The following is a 12,401-nucleotide window of genomic DNA, read 5'->3' on the forward strand; positions in this document are numbered from 1 at the left end:
CTGATGTGGCACAGAATTCCCCACCAAGGTGAAAAGTTTTGCTTTATTTATTTCTTGCAGTGCATATCAGTTGAATTAATTATAATATTAACAAGATACAGGGAATTTGGATGATGCACCAGGGATGGACTTGAAAGAATATATAATTCAAAATAGTTTTATACTTACCATTTAAGTAGACAGGTTCTTAGAGAATAGACTCTTTTAGTGTAACGTCATATATTATTTAGGCAACCCGCAACAAATTGTCATAGTTGTACAGGGTGGGCAAATAAGCGAGGTAAGCGGCTGTATCTCAGAAACTAGTGATCGTAGAGAGCTACGATAAAAAATTTTATAGGTAAAGTGGGCAAGGGAAAATGCTGGAAATTATTTTCAAGTTTCCAAGATGGCCGCCAGTGGGCGTTTCCACCATATTGAATTACATAAAGTTACGTTTCTCACGATTTTCCCCAATGAATGTAACAAAAAAGTATTTGCGTTTTAATGTTAACTTAAAGTCGAACATTTTTTGTAAAAACAATTTTTCTCTATCTTTCGAAATAAAGTGGTGGGGGGTATTTGAATGTTGTTTGAAATAAATGCCTGTAACTTCGAAACGGCTTAATGGATTTGGATAAATTTGGTATCATTGAAAAGAGCATTTCTTGGGCTTTTAGGTTTCTCGTAATCATGACAGTTGCGACCTACACGGCCGCCGATAGAGGGCGTTATTCGATATTATAACCAAAATATTGGATTTTCTCAAAAAATTTAAATGCGATGATATGACTTTTTTTAGACTAGAAAATAGACAAATGACCAACCAATAAGCCTGCGCAAACCGCATCTTAATATCTTTTTCCTAACTCAAATTATTTAAAAAAATACTAAACCAGGAAAATTCATATATCCCCATTTAAAAATGCATCGGTTGCTTTCGATAAGAAGGCAAGTAGTAGGCCATGGACACGACAATCGCCTAACAAAAATATTGCCAAGTAACGTCAAACTTTTGTCACACGCAGCCTAATATTGTTGATTGCGTATAATTTGAGTACTTTTTAATCAAAATGCCTCTCACAAATAATGAAGCCGTTGACATGATTGCGATTTATTTCGAGTGTTTTCAAAATGCAGCTATAGCTGCAAGACAGTACGCGGCACGGTATCCAGATCGCCGTCATTACGGGAGAAGAATGTTTCCGCGCTTGGTACAGCGATTACGCGATACTGGAAGTTTTCGTCGTCCTAAACGTCGCAGGCGTCGCAATGGAAGGACCGAAGAAAACATTATCAATGTCTTGGCTTACATAGAATTTGATAGACATGTAGGAACTAGAACATTGTCTCTAGACTTGGGAATAGCACGAACAACTGTTAGAAATATTTTGAAAGATTATAGGTAAATAATTTTATCTTATTCCAAGTATCTTAGCACATACTCTCAAATACACAATTCAGTGTTATTCTGATTATATTATTTTTACGCATATGTTGTTTTTTACTTTTAGATTACATCCTTACCACATAGTTTTGCACCAGGCGCTAAATGAACAAGATTTCGATAATAGATTAAATTATTGTCAATGGATGCTAGGCATGCTTGAGGAAAACAGAAATTTCTTAACGGAAATTCTCTGGACCGACGAGGCTACCTTTAGTAGTGATGGTAGAGTAAACCGTCATAATATGCATTATTGGTCCGCTGAAAATCCGCATTGGTTAAGAGAAGTGCAGCACCAGGGACGCTGGAGCCTAAATGTGTGGTGCGGTATCATTGGGGACAGAATTATTGGACCTTATTTTTTTGATCAAGCTTTAACTGGTAACCGCTTCTTAGAGTTTTTGATCAACGACTTGCCAATTTTGTTGGAAGATGTGCCACTCGAAACTAGGAGAACTATGTTTCTGCAATTAGATGGTTGTCCGGCACATTATTCAATTAATGTCCGAAACCATATTAACGGGACCTTTCGAGAACGCTGGATAGGAAGGGGAAGCCTATTTCCTTGGCCGGCAAGATCTCCGGACTTGACATGTCTTGATTTTTACTTGTGGGGACGCTTAAAAGACATTGTTTTTCAAACTCCACCAACAACACGAATGGATATGGAAAACAGAATTCGAAACTCAATTCGTCAACTATCAGCGGTAGAAATCGAGGCTGCGGTTCTGTCGACTCAAGAAAGACTGGAACAATGTGTGGAATATGACGGAAGGCAATTTGAACACAGAAGGCATTAATCTTTTTTCAAAATCGGTCCTTTTCAGGACCACAACTTTATTTAAAAGGAAAATCGCTTATAAATACGAAAACGTGCGACTTAAAATCACAGCACTAAATAAACTGACATTTCTTGTGAATATTTTAGAGAGGAGTTTGTCTTTTATTTCCATGGCCTACTACTTGCCTTCTTATCGAAAGCAACCGATGCATTTTTAAATGGGGATATATGAATTTTCCTGGTTTAGTGTTTTTTTTTTAATAATTTGAGTTAGGAAAAAGATATTAAGATGCGGTTTGCGCAGGCTTATTGGTTGGTCATTTGTCTATTTTCTAGTCTAAAAAAAGTCATATCATCGCATTTAAATTTTTTGAGAAAATCCAATATTTTGGTTATAATATCGAATAACGCCCTCTATCGGCGGCCGTGTAGGTCGCAACTGTCATGATTACGAGAAACCTAAAAGCCCAAGAAATGCTCTTTTCAATGATACCAAATTTATCCAAATCCATTAAGCCGTTTCGAAGTTACAGGCATTTATTTCAAACAACATTCAAATACCCCCCACCACTTTATTTCGAAAGATAGAGAAAAATTGTTTTTACAAAAAATGTTCGACTTTAAGTTAACATTAAAACGCAAATACTTTTTTGTTACATTCATTGGGGAAAATCGTGAGAAACGTAACTTTATGTAATTCAATATGGTGGAAACGCCCACTGGCGGCCATCTTGGAAACTTGAAAATAATTTCCAGCATTTTCCCTTGCCCACTTTACCCATTAAATTTTTTACCGTAACTCTCTACGATCACTAGTTTCTTAGATACAGCCGCTTACCTCGCTTATTTGCCCACCCTGTACAGACCGAATCTGACCCTTGCATATTGTTTACATAGATACCTACTATAAAAATGAACAACTTCAAATTATCTTATTTTTACAAGGATTTGGAAGCACCTATTTAAGAACAACACGTGTTTCGTAAAATACACTAATGTGCTTAAAACTTAGAGAATATTCCCAAATTTATTTAAGTAAAAGTAAAAATTTAACATTAGCCTTATTATTCACAATATATCATCGGTGTCATCATGAGAGGTTAGTAGTTGCTTTTCTGTACTACTTTTTGGTTTGTTCCATATGCAGGCTATGTCTGTAGTTCTGTAGTAGACAAATGGGTAGGTGCAAAGATGGCAAGAGCTGCCATATGATGGAAATGCATTTGAATATTTGTCCATCACTTAGAAAAACCTAAAAATGTGATATGTTTAGATGATAATTTCACAGGTTTACCTCGACTATATATATTTTCCTCTTCGTATTGGCTTGAACTTCTCTGATAACTGAAAGTCATAAAGCATTTTTTTTATTCATAACCAGAGGAACATTTTCGATGAGCTTCTTTTCTTGAAAGTATACAAATATTGCACTCATACTAACTGGTATATTAGGCATGATAATATATCAAAAATTGTTTAAAAACTAAGGAGAAAGAAAGCAAGATGTCACAAAGTTATCATACAAGTAACCATAAGCAAACTTTTCTTGAGGCTACTTCGCTTACATGGAATTATCTTTAATGCGCATACTCGGTAACATTGATATAATTTTAATTAATCAATTACTATAAAAATCAATATTGTTCTATAAATTTAAATAGGTATACCTATAAATTCTATAATTCTTTTAGTTTGTCACTTGGAGTTTGAAACTTCTTCAATATTTCTGATACTGCCAGAATATCGCGATATTTAAGGTCATAACAAAGAAGACATTTTCTTGACACATATGTCCAAAGTAGAAAAGGTTAAAAATCGATCTAGTAAAAAAATTTCTTTATGACCGTGTTGCCTATTATTTGGCGTATGTGACGTTACTACTAAAAAGGGACAGGTATACGGTATACATAATTTTTACTTCATTGTCATTGGCTGTGGTTACGAAATGATTATGATGATAATGGTTACGATATGATTATCCGTAGCATTCTGTCTCATTTAGAATAACAACTTACATAGTAAAACAGCTCTTAATTTTTAAATAAATGGAAAGGTATATCTGAAAAATTTTATGAACGATATAACTTCTGAGTTCGACTCGGTAAATTAATTAATTTTAAAACCGAGTAGCAGACTTATGTCATTTGTTTATAAAACTCATTTTTCTTGGTATCAGAAAACTGATAAATAAATATTCCTTGGCTTGTTAGCCTTGGCTGTTTATATTATCTGTATATTTATACCAGCAGGATTCTTAGAAAACGTCTCTTTAGTTGATTTCGTTTATAACTCACAAACAGCACTAATTCAGTTTTTCTATATTGTTTGTTTTATCACTTTTATCACACATAAAATAATTCTAATAGCTATAACAAATATACAAATAAATCTTAAATTCAAACAAGTTGAGTCGTGAGGTCGGTTGTTTGTATATCTATGCTTTATTTTCTGAAAATAGTGGGAAAACAAATCGCGAAAGTTTGGTTTCCTAGCATGAAAACCAATAAGAGCAATCCGAGGAAAAATTAAAATACACTGCACTTAATTTACTGAGGCATTGATTTAATAAACTACTATTGACAGGTTTATGTAGGGTTACCAACTTTTAATTTCTTATTTTAAGGAAAAAAAAATGGTAATTTTTTATTTGTCTTATAAACAACTGAAACTATTATTTTTGATCAAATAAACAAACAAAGACACTTAAAAAATACATTTATTGCAAATAAAGCAATAAGTCTAAAATAAAAATACGTTCCTTTTGTCAAGTTGAGATCAATTAAAAATATAAATGTTAAAGTTAACATGACAAATTAAGCAAGAACACAAAAAGATCTTATATTACATATAATTCTTTATTATGCATTTATGTTTACTTTTACGTTATATATACCGGGTGAAGCATTTATCTTGAGACAAAATAATATCTCGGTTGGACTCGATTATTTCGGAAAAAGTTTCAGACAAAAATTATAGGGCGCCAAGGGGGCCATTACCATATTGTGACTTCCGGTCTAGACCGGAAATGGTGTGTTTATACCGGGAGTTGATTTTCTTAAATGGACACGTCCATTTTTTACCACGAATTTCGATTGAAAAACGAAAAAAAAACTTTTTGTCCTTATTATTTTTTCGATTTAACCCATATAGCAAAAAAACAAGAATCTTGACAACAGAGTACCTTATTGGGATCACTTTTTAAAAAAAAATGTCATACAAAAGTTGTAAGGTGAAAAGGAGACTATCTTGACATGACCTTGAAAATGGTGAGAGAAAGTGAGAACACTGTACAAACTCAATGTTATTACTATATTTAAAGAGTACTGGTTCAAAGTATTGCTAGATACTCGCAAAAAATGACCTGCTCGCCTGTAAATACAATTAAACCATTATTAGGTAGTTTACTTTTTTTATTTTGCAATGCAAAATAAATAATAATTTAATAATTTTACAGATAAAAATGTAAATAAAAATTAACATTTAAAATATGAAATTATTTTATTTCACAAAAATATAATGTATCTATATTTAATACATTGTAAACAAAGTATGTTCCTAAAAATGGTACAGGACGATATTCTCCGCAACTAATTAGTGGCTTTGCTTAGTGGCAAGGGGAACAACCTTTCCCACTCCGCGTACCGCTTTTCGTGCAGCTTCTCCTGCACTACGAGCTTCTTTCCGATATCCAAATACTTCTGATCTTTGAGAGTGAAAGGTTCCCACTTCACGTTGTCCAGTTTGTCAGTTGATGTAGGGGTTGGATTTCTAAAATAAAAACATTTAATATTAACAACAAATGTAGGTGTTTATTTTCCCGTTGTTTATTTTCAGTTTTCAGTATTGTTTATAGTTCCTTACCCGGTCTTAGCGAAATTCGCATAGAGGGTCGTCAACTTTTCTACCATTTCTACTTCTGGGGATGTGGCGTTGAACCACGGGAATAATTTGGAAACGTAGAACAAATATATCAAATCATCGTGATGGACAACCCCTAAAAAACATCAGAAAAAAAAACAATTGTTAGAGCCGATTTTAATGTTGAGGATGGACAAATGTCCTTATTCGCATACCATAAGGAGTGGTGTTGTTACTGTCAGGAAGGTAGAAATGACTGTAGCGCCCTTGGTAGCTGAAACGGTAGTAATAGACACTTTCACTACTGTACTGGGATATCAGTTTAGCTGCTCGATTTATTGGAAATCGTATTATTGAATCGGCATACAACTAAACAGAAAAAAATATATATCAGAAGTAAATTCTAAAAAGCGGAATATGTACACATATATTTCATATATTGCACAAGGTTTTACTTTTTTAGAGGTAATATAGTATGTGTTCCCCAGAATGCTAATCTATCAATGTCATTTTTAACCAAATAAATACTTAGTTGTTATAATTAATTACATTTACATTTAAACTCTTGTCTACACCGCCACTACACTACTCCCTCGGGTTGTATGTGTACGTTTAATAATGAAACAAGAACGGATTTCCAAAATTTCAGTTTCAAGTATTTCGAAAACTAATCATGTTGGCCTTAATTACACAGGCGAACAAGGAAAAAATTCCAGAGATCAGACACAATTTTTCCGAAGGCATTTGCCGCACTGAATCCGAATCTGGCTTCAGAATTGATCCATCACCCTAGGTTTCCGAGATATTCTAACCTAAAAATGCAAAAAACACGTATTTTTGCTATTTTCAAGGTTATGTAACTTGGCGAAAAATTTTTTTTGTCAAAACTGAGAATATCATTGGAAACTACTATCTTTCCCCTTCAAAACGCATTTTTTTATTTGTAAAAAGCTTTATTTTTCGCGGAGATATCGTCGATTAAAGATGATCAGTATAGCTACCTTATTAATGGCTCGACCTATAACACAATATCACTAAGAGCTACGAGCCTTAGATGTCAGGAAGATTAACCCCAAGCCCTATAACTGAATAATACTAAGCGCTACAAGCCCTAACCACCAGGAAGGTTAATCCCAATAACCCAAATAACCCAATAATCCAATTGGTTCATTGAATATAGTAAATGATTGCTTTACAATATAATAAGTGTATCATGACATTACTCAATATATTACAATATTTAGGATAACTAGTAACATTTCATGGACGATTAGGGCTCACAGCGCTTAGTGTTGTGGGATTATAGGGCTTGGGATTAACCTTCCAGACATATAGGGCTTGGGGTTAACCTTCCTGACGATTAGGGCTCGCAGCGCTTAGTGTTATTGGGTTATAGGGCTTGAAGTTAACCTTCCTGACGATGAGGGCTCGCTCCGCTTAGTGTTGTGGGGTTATAGGGCTTGGGGTTAACGTTCCTAACAATTAGGGCTAGCAGCGCTCAGTGTTATGGGGTTAGCCATGATGTAATAATATAGCCATACTGGTCATCTTAAATTGACGATATCTCCGCGAAAAATAGAGCTTTTTCCAAATAAAAAAATGCGTTTTGAAGGGGAAAGATAGTCGTTTCCAATGATGTTTTCAGTTTTAAGAAAAAAATTTTTTTCGCCAAGTTACATAACCTTGAATATAGCAAAAGTACGTGTTTTTTGCACTTTTAGGTTAGAATATCTCGGAAACCTAGGGTGATGGATCAATTCTGAGGCCAGATTCGGATTCAGCGCGCCAAATGCCTTCGGAAGCGTAGTGTCTGATCTCTGGAATTTTTTTTTTTTGAAATTTAGTCGGCCTGTGTTATTTAGAGGCATAATGTTGGTCTCCTGATTACGCAGCTTTGCTCCCATTTAAGTTAGTTCGTATCTTTTACCGTTTCCGAAATCCCTGTAGTGAGAAACGAATTTGTAACAACCTGAATAGTCAAACTTACAAATACAAACGTAAATTACATAGAAGGATAGAATTCTAACACTGAATACAAACATTTATTTACTAAATATTGTTTTAATTTTGTCTTGAATAAAAACTGTCTATACGTATTTATACTTTTTAGTTCCACTGGTAAATAATTAAATATTTCAGGCCTTACAAAGTTTGAAGAACGAGCAGTTACCTAAATTTAATCGTGCAAATAGTACATAAAAATTATGTTTTTGTCTGGTATTGACATTGTGATACTCGTTATTTATCACAAATTTGCTTTTCTGTTTGAATATGTACATACATATTTCAAAAACATAAATACCTGGCAATGTGAGAATTTTATAATGTTTAAATATATATCTACATAAAAATTATTTGAAATTCTAAACATACATCTTAAAACACGGTACTGCGCAATAAAAACATGGGACGAAAAAATTGAATTACCCCAGAAACAAAGACAATACCTCAATCGAGATTCAACATGGGCGTAGTATAAACAGAGTAGTTGATGGGTATTGTACTGAGGACTGTTTTAATATTTCGAAATAAATATATTACTGAAGACAATGTTGATATATTTTTACAGTTATATTTCAGGTTAAGGTTTGTGTCCAAATTTAGACCTAAAAATTTTACTGTCACAGTAAGTATCTACTATTAAAATTCATATTTAATGTTTCGCAATTTCTATTTGGAATAGCGTCTGTTCAAAGGGTTGCACTAACTTGTCCATCGGCAGGTGTATGAAAATTACAAGAACAAATATATAAAAAAATCAGTTTTCACGACGGTAATTAAGAAAACAAACTTATGTAGGTACTTCTAAAGATCGAAGTTAGCCTCTGTATAAACATGACCCCCATTTAAAGTTACATCATGTATAATTAATAAAAGTAAAACAATATAATTACGTTAGCCAAAGCCGTGAATTGAGATTTGTCCACAGGCTTGTCATGCAAATAGAACTTCTTCAGGTCCTCACTGACAATTTTCGAGCGATTCGTGTCTCTTTCATAGATGAAAGCTATTGGCGCGATTTTGTCAAATTCCTCGTTTATTTGTTTGGTGAGAGTTTCGTTGTTTACTACGTCTGGAAAGAAAAATGTATGAAATATTAGTTTTAAGAAACAAAGGCAAGATATATAGGGTTGGCAAATGTATCGGCATGCATGTGTACAGGGTGAACTATAAGTTTGATTAAAAAATACCTTTGACAAAAGTTTTTGTAGTATTTTTATTATTTTCAATGACGTACATTAATTTCTACATCTATTTTATTTTCACCGATTACAATGATATAGAGTTTGGTGGGTCTACGATTTATTGGTTTTTAAATGTTTAATAAAACAATAAAATAAAGAGCAAAAATTGTATTTACTGAAAATGAAATTTGTTATTGCAAAATATCGAACACTTGAACATTAAAAAAAGATTCATAATAAATGTTCAGACTGGTGACCTTCGGCAGCCTGATAATATCCTAATCGATCAACGAAGGCTTTTTAGGAATTTAGAATAAATGCATGCTGCGATATTTCTTGAACGGCCATCCTAATTAGATCTTACAACTCTTCTAACGACTGAGGTTTGGCATGTAGACAACAGATTTTAAATTAACTCAAAGCAAGTAGTCTAACGGACTTAAATCTAGTGACCACGGTGGCCATTCAATACCTTCGCCCTATCAATCTCTGTGGAAATACATTATTTAGGTACCGACGCTCGTCAACTCCATAATGAGGCGGAGCACATCTTATTGGTACCAAATGACATTTAAGAGTAGTTCAGGATTTGCTTGGTTTGGAAATAAACGAATAATGCTGGAACAATTTTCTCACGCAAAAGTTGTATAAGTATAACGATTAGAGTTCAAATTATCTCTAAGAAAGAATGGGCCGCTGATGTGCCCTCTGATTATATCCATCCATATATTTAATTTCTGAAGATATTGAATGTAATTTTCTTCTATCCAATGTGGATTTTGATCACTCCGGTAACGACAGTTATGTCGTTTTACAAAACCGTTCAAGCAGAATGTCGATTCATCGGAGAAAAGTATATTATTGACAACGTTTCTATCATTCTCAGTGTTGTTCATCATTTCCTCACAAAATTGCATCCTTCTATCTGGGTCATCCTCATTTAATTCTTGTATGTACTAAATGTACTTGATACGGATGAAATTTATTTTTGGACTTTTTGGACTTTACTGATCTCTCGCTAATATTGTGATATAAGGCTACTTGAGGTTCTGAAGTTTTTGGTTCCTCTTGTAAATTGAGAAGAACATTTAGTGACTTATTTTCATTTGCATCTTGCAGAGATCTCTTCCTGTCTCCAGAACCAACCATCATTAACAAAGAAATTATTTCACGTTCACTTAGTTCACCCATAACTTGAAGTTTGAACGGCAATATTAATAAATAATAACTATCTGTCACTATTGACTGCATCTGACAGGAATAGATGATTTGATTTCTTTTAAATAAAATTTGCAAAAACGATAGAAAACTCGATTATTTTTTCAGGTAGCCGTTACAAACAGCCAACTCTTTATTTTATAGTTTTATTCAACATTTAAAAAACAATAAACCGCAGGTCCACCAAATCATGTATCATTGTAATCGTTGAATATCTGTTTTTTTTTAAATGTTAAAATAAACAGGGACGTCAATTTAAAAAAACTGCCGATTCCGTATCTCTAAAAATAAAGTAGATGTTGGAAATTAAAGAAGCTACGTCTTTGAAAGAATAAAAATACTATAAAAACTTTTGTGAAAGGTTTTGTTTAATAAAACTTATGATTCATCCTGTACACAGGTGTTCCGCCACATTTGCTCAATGCAATACTTATGCGAAGATAAGTTATTGAATTTTTATGTAATCCGAATGACTACTCTGAAAATTAATGAGTTCGTAGGAAAAAAATTTAATATTTCAAAGTGTGTTTTACTTACTAAACGCGAAATATTCGAATTCATTTTTGGTTATGCCAGTAATAAAAGGTACATTTTGGAATTTTCCACTTTGTATGAGGTCGATGGGGTAGGCAGTCAAGAACCGCGGTTGACCAAAGTCATTTTCGATGACAGGAGACCATATTAAAACTGGATCGTATCCAAATACCTAAAGGATAAAGTTTTTTAGTAATCAAAAATAATAAACATTGTAAAAATATGCGCCACAAAAAATTAAGGTGTAATTTCCAAGCAAAATGTCCATGTTCTGTAAATATTTCATTTAATTTCGGAAAAAAAAACCTTTCCTTGGAATTTATTAACATAGCTGGTGCAAGTAATATTAGTACGAGAATTTACAGAAATAAAGTAAATATTTACAAATAAATCTAAATATTCTTAGAAAATTTTCAGGGTGCCGCTAATGTTCTACTTATCTGGACTTTTCATCCATTTTGGTTAATTTAACACGTAATAAAATTGCATCAGCTTTTAAGGGAAAAATTACTAACTATTTTTGTTCGGTATTTGTATTTGCCGTACGTACCCTAAACTGAGAAAGGGAGTTTCCCAATTCTTTGAACGGCTTAGTTTTCAAACACTTTATGATGTTGGCGCTGGTATCATCCGGACACCCTACAATTCTTGCCTTTTTTTTTTCGCAATTTCCAGCTGGTTATGTGGAGGAATCCAGGCGCCCACGGCCGATCCACTCATTGCAATGGCTTTGTGGAATAAGCCTGTAAACACAGTATTTTTGTATTTAATTAGTTTCTACATAATAACCGTGTGTTACAAGCTGTCATAATTTTAATAGGTAACAGACGGTATACAACAAAATAAACAAAAAATCCTATACCTATATATGACAGAGGTTCCAAACTTAACCATTTTTGTGAAAAAAATTATCAAAATCTCCAAGATGTCGTACGAAAGTTCGATTAATTTAAGAGTCCGTTTTTTGTACACTCCTCGGGTATCGCTGCGGGGTCGGGTAAACGGGCGTTAGAGATGTTTTAAAATCTTATGAGCTTTGACCTTCATATGCACAGAAACATAATTCCAACCGTCGCCTAAATTATTCTACGTCCTAAAAACATTACACCTATTATTCACAGTCTCTCTGGAGCTCTAGCGTAAACAAGCCTTTGATCCGATTACAAATATCATAATAAAATGCCCTATTCTTTATTATTTTAATTTAAACAATAAAAATATATATAACGAACGTTCGCCAGTTGACTTTATTGATGCCCGAGCGCCTTAGTTCATGTCTACTTGTAATGATGCACATGGTCTAGTTCTGAGTCAATGTTTTCACAACGTGCTTATTAGAAGAATTATGGGGATACGCCACGCCTTTCGCGCATTTCGCGGCTCATGAGATATTAAAAGA

At 33.5% G+C, this 12,401-nt stretch overlaps 1 pseudogene; it reads right to left on the reverse strand.

Annotated features, from left to right (window-relative positions):
• Window positions 1-5,686: 5,686 nt before the first annotated feature.
• LOC108911900 overlaps window positions 5,687-12,401 on the reverse strand; it is an 11,101-nt pseudogene continuing 4,386 nt past the window's right edge.

The sequence above is a fragment of the Anoplophora glabripennis genome, unplaced genomic scaffold, assembly GCF_000390285.2.
Source record: "Anoplophora glabripennis isolate ALB-LARVAE unplaced genomic scaffold, Agla_2.0 scaffold880, whole genome shotgun sequence".
NCBI classification, from domain to species: Eukaryota; Metazoa; Arthropoda; class Insecta; order Coleoptera; family Cerambycidae; genus Anoplophora; species Anoplophora glabripennis.